Raw genomic sequence first — 6,029 nt, 5'->3', positions numbered from 1 at the left:
CCACAGACGGTCCACCCTAAAGTGCTGCATGTCATGAGCCTGACTCAGAAATCAAGAGTCGCTTTGAATGACACCCACCTGTCTCGATCAATGACAGGAGATCAGACCTCGAAAAGATGGCGGCAAATACACTGAACAAAAATGTTAATGCAACATGTAAAGTGATGATCCTATGTTTCATAAGATTAAATAAAAGATCCCAGAAATGTTCCATTTGAACCAAAAGCTTTCTCTCAAATTTCATGCACAAATGAGTTTTTATCCCTCTTAGTGATCATTTCTTCTTTACCAAGATAATCAATCCACCTGACAGGTTTGGTATATTAAGAAGCCTATTACTCCATGATTATTACACAGGTGCACCTTGTGCTGGGGACAATAAATGACCACTCTAAAATGTGCAGTTTTGTCACACAACACAATGCCACAGATGTCTCAAGTTTTGAGGTAGCGTGCAAACTGACTGCAGGAATGACCACCAGAGCTGTTGCCAGAGAATTTAATGTTATTCTTTTGTACCATAAGCTGCCTCCAATGTTGTTTTAGAGAATTTGGCAGTACGTCCATCTGGCCTCACAACCGCAGACCATGTATAACCCCACCAGCCAAGGACCTCCACATCTTGCTTCTTCACATGCGGGATTGTCTGAGACCAGACACCTGAACAGCTGATGAAACTGAGGAGTATTTCTGTCTGTAATGAAGCCCTACACCTATTTGAACTCTGAGAATGTAGAGAACAGTGTAGCAATCTAAAACGACTTGGGAGATAAATATATTCAGTTTGATCTATTTTGATGCATTTTCTGGGTAACGCAAAGCCTTACATTGAAAGCAATTTATAAAGGCATACACTATTAAACATGCCACACCTTCAACCTAGACAATGTTTTACAGCTTCGCTAAACTGTCTCAGTTCTATCAGATAAATGGAAATCTCACTATGGGTTCAGTCAGAATGTTATTGCTGTATCATGAGTGTTAACTGTGTTAAACCAACACACACCGCCACATGGTGTCCCTCACAGGCAAAGAACTTGTTGATGTTATTATTACATACATGTAACAGTCAGTATCTGGTGTGGCCACCAGCTGCATTAAGTACTGCAGTGCATCTCCTTCTGGCAAATCTGGACTGCACCAAATTTGCCAGTTCTTGCTGTGAGATGTTTCCCCACTCTTCCACCAAGGCACCTGCAAATTCCCGGACATTTCTGGGGGGAATGGCCCTAGCCCTCACCCTCCGATCCAAGAGGTTCCAGACGTGCTCAATGGGATTGAGATCCGGGCTCTTCGCTGGCCATGGCAGAACACAAACATTGCTGTCTTGCAGTTAATTACGCACAGAACGAGCAGTATGGCTGGTGGCATTGTCATGCTAGAGGGTCATGTCAGGATGAGCCTGCAGGAAAGGTACCACATGAGGGAGGAGGATGTCTTCCCTGTAATGCACAGCGTTGAGATTGCCTGCAATGACAACAAGCTCAGTTCGATGATGCTGTGTCACACCGCCCCAGACCATGACGGACCCTCCACCTCCAAATTGATCCCGCTCCAAAGTACAAGCCTCGGTGTAACGCTCATTCCTTTGACGAATAACGCGAATCCCACCATCACCCCTGGTGAGACAAAACCGTGACTCGTCAGTGAAGAGCACTTTTTGCCAATCCTGTCTGGTCCAGCGACGGGGGCTTTGTGCCCGTAGGCAATGTTGATGCTGGTGATGTCTGGTGAGGACCTGCCTTACAACAGGCCTACAAGCCCTCAGTCCAGCCTCTCTCAGCCTACTGCGCACAGTCTGAGCACTGATGGAGGGATTGTGTGTTCCTGATGTAACTCGGGCAGTTGTTGTTGCCATCCTGTACCTGAACCGCAGGTGTGATGTTTGGATGTATCGATCCTGTGCAGGTGTTGTTACGTGGTCTGCCACTGCGAGGACGATCAGCTGTCCGTCCTTTCTCCCTGTAGACTGTCTTAGGCGTCTCACAGTACGGACATTGCAAGTTATTGCCTTGGCCACATCTGCAGTCCTCATGCCTCCTTGCAGCATGCCTAAGGCACGTTCACGCAGATGAGCAGGGAACCAGGGCATCTTTCTTTTGGTGTTTTTCAGAGTCGGTAGAAAGGCCTCTTTAGTGTCCTACGTTTTCCTAACTGTGACCTGAATTGCCTATGTGCCTCTGTAAGCTGTTAGTGTCTTAATGAACATGCACCTGTGGAACGATTGTTAATTGTTTATAGTTCATTGAACATGCACCTGTGGAACGATCGTTAATTGTTTATGGTTCATTGAACAAGTATGGGAAACAGTGTTTAAACCTTTACAATGAAGATCTGTTATTTTGATTTTTACAAATTATCTTTGGAAGACAGGGTGCTGAAATAGGGACGTTTCTTTTTTTGAATCCAGCATTGTTTTACGAGTCAATTCAAAGACCATGTGCCATGGAATTGGTACATCAAAAATCTCTTAAACTATTTTGCAATTTATATGGTACAGCTGTCAATTTGTTGGTCCTTAAATGAAACTGGTATATATTTATCACAATTTTCTTTAACCAATTGTAGTCTTTAATGCAGGGCCAACAGACAAGTTCCTAACTTTTTCCCACTTCAACTTGCCTCATCCATTTTTGTGGAAATGATGCAATTAGTTGGTTGTAATTTTGGGTAGAGCAAACATTTCCACATGTCTGTGTTAGCTGCATGTGTAACATAAGTCTTATTTGTAATATAATTTACAATTATTTCTTTTTTAAATGTCATCGAAAAAGTTTTTTTTATCAATTAGTATCTTTGAGTTTAACCACAATATTTGTTGTATTATTTGTTCTGTCTTTTCAGGTGGATTAAACTGAAATTGCAGTCAACGTTCTATCAAGGCACAAGGCGAGACCCAAATGCAGACACAGGAGGCAGATGGTTGGAGTCTTAATGTTTATTAATCCAAAGGCGTAGGCAAGAGAATGGTCGTGGACAAGCAAAAATGTCAAAACCAGATCAGAGTCCAGGAGGTACAGAGTGGCAGACAGCCTTGTGGTCAAGGCAGGCAGAATGGTCAGGCAGGCGGGTACAAAGTCCAGAAACAGGCAAGGGTCAAAACCCGGAGGACTAGAAAAAGGAGAATAGCAAAAAGCAGGAGAACGGGAAAACCGCTGGTTGACTTGGAAACATACAAGACGAACTGGCACAGAGAGACAGGAAACACAGGGATAAATACACTGGGGAAAATAAGCAACACCTGGAGGGGTGGAGACAATCACAAGGACAGGAGAAACAGATGAAGGTGTGACAGTACCACATAGCATTGTACCAGATCTTCAGTTTTTTGACAATTTATCGCTTAGAATAGCCTTCATTTTTCAAAACAAGAATAGACTGACAAGCTTCAGACGAAAGTTGTTTGTTCCTGGCCATTTGGAGCCTGTAATCGAACCCACAAATGCTTATGCTCCAGATACTCAACTGGTCCAAAGAAGGCCAGTTTTATTGCTTCTTTAATCAGAACAACAGTTTTCAGCTGTGCTAACATATTTGCAAAAGGGTTTTCTAATGATCAATTAGCCTTTTATAGTGATAAACTTGGATTAGCTAACACAACGTGCCATTGGAACACAGGAGTGAGGGATGCTGATAATGGGCCTCTGTATGCCTATATACTGTAGATATTCCATTACAAATCAGTAGTTTCCAGCTACTATAGTCATTTACAACATTAACAATGTCTACACTGTATTTCTGTTTAATTTGATGTTATTTTATTGGACAAATGTGCTTTTCTTTCCAAAACAAGGACATTTCTAAGTGACCCAAAACTTTTGAATGGTAGTGTATATCACTCTAACATGAACTAAACTCTTGTTTTATTATGGGGAAACTGTTCCTTTAATATATATATATATATTTACACTACCGGTCAAAAGTCTTAGAACACCTACTTAAGGGGTTTTCTTTATTTTTACTATATTCTACATTGTAGAATAATAGTGACATCAAAACTATGAAATAACAAATAGCCACCCTTTGCCTTGATGACAGCTTTGCACACTCTTGGCAGTCTCTCAACCAGCTTCATGAGGTAGTCACCTGGAATGCATTTCAATTAACAGGTGTGCCTTGTTTAAAGTTAATTTGTGGAATTCCATTCCTTCTTAATGAGTTTGAGCCAATCGGTTGTGTTGTGACAAGGCAGGGAGGTAATACAGAAGATAGCCCTATTTGGTAAAAGACCAAGTCCATATTATTACAAGAACAGCTCAAATAAGCAAAGAGAAATGACAGTCCATTACTTTAAGACATAAAAGTAAATCAATCCGGAATATTTCAAGAACTTGTAAAGTTTCTTCAAGTGCAGTCGCAAAAGCTATCAAGCCCTGTGATGAACCTGGCTCTCGTTTAAAACTGCCACAGGACAGGAAGACCCAGAGTTACCTCTGCTGCAGAGGATAAGTTCATTAGAGTTAACTGCACCTCAGATTGCAGCCCAAATAAATGCTTCAGAGTTCAAGTAACAGACACATCTCAACATCAACTTTTCAGAGGAGACTGCGTGAATCAGGCCTTCATGGTCAAATTGCTGCAAATAAACCCCTACTAAAGGACACCAATAAGAAGAAGAGACTTGATTGGGTCAAGAAAAACAAGCAATGGACATTTGACCGGTGGAAATCTGTTCTTTGTCTGATGAATTCAAATTTGAGATTTTTGGTTCCAACCTCTGTGTCTTTGTGAGAGGCAGAATAGGTAAAGGTTAATGATGGTAAATGATTTCTGCATGTGTGGGACCCACCGGTGCTTTTCTGGTGACACTGTCAGTGATTTATTTAGAATTCAATGAACACTTAACCAGCATGGCTACCACAGCATTCTGCAGTGATACGCCATCCAGTGTGGTTTGCCCTTAGTGGGAATATCATTTGGTTTTGAACAATACAATCACACAACACACCTCCAAGATGTGCAAGGGCTATTTTACCAAGAAGGAGAGTGATGGAGTGCTGCATCAGATGACCTGGCCTCCACAATCCCCCGACCTTAACCAAATTGAGATGGTTTGGGTTGAGTTGGGCCGCAGAGTGAAGGAAAAGCAGCCAACGAGGTCTCAGCATATGTGGGAACTCCTTCAAGACTGTTGGAAAAGCATTCCAGGTGAAGCTGGTTGAGATAATTCCAAGAGTGTGCAAAGCTGTCATCAAGGCAAAGGGTGGCTGTTTGAAGAATCTCAAATATAAAATAACACGTTTTTGGTTACTACATGATTCCATGCGTGTTATTGGTTACTGGGTGCAGAAAGAAATACTCCATTTCTAAAAAAAATTAAAAAAAACAGCTCCAATTTACAGTTACTACTGGTCAGTGGCACTTATCAGTGTCATCAGTATCCTATATGCAATCTCCTACTTTTTTGTTTTCTACATGATTCCATGTGTGTTTTTTCATAGTTTTGATGTATTTTACAATGTCGAAAATAGTAAAAATTAAGAAAACTGCAATGAGTGTGGGCACACACAAATCGGAGCTGTTTTTTTTAAGAAGTAGAGTATTTCTTTCTGCAACTTGATGATGATGATAATACACATTTGAACAAGAACTTGAAACGTATAAGATGCAATGAACATGATGAATATGATGGCCACTCATTACAAATATACTGCTATGACTACCTGCTTTCCAGCAGTGCTGGGGAAGCTACTCTGAAATATAGTTAAACAAGCTACCGATTACTTGACACTTGAATAAATCCTATGACAGTGCCACGTTGAAAGTCTCTGAGCTCTTCAGTAAGGTCATTCTACTGCCAATGTTTGTCTATGGAGATTGCATGGCTGTTTGCTCGATTTGATACACCTGTCAGCAAAGGGTGTGACTGATATAGCCGAATCCACTAATTTGAAGTGGTTTAACTTGTAGTGAACTACATTTTCAGAGTAACATCAAAACTACCTGGTGATTAATAAGAGACCCTGTTATTTTTGAACATTCAAAAGAGACGCAGAACTTGAGTCTTTGAGTCTTTAGAGCGAAACATT

Source organism: Oncorhynchus mykiss, chromosome 19, assembly GCF_013265735.2.
Source record: "Oncorhynchus mykiss isolate Arlee chromosome 19, USDA_OmykA_1.1, whole genome shotgun sequence".
Classification (NCBI taxonomy): Eukaryota; Metazoa; Chordata; class Actinopteri; order Salmoniformes; family Salmonidae; genus Oncorhynchus; species Oncorhynchus mykiss.
The sequence above is the reverse complement of the archived record's forward strand: the minus strand, read 5'-3'. Positions refer to the sequence as shown.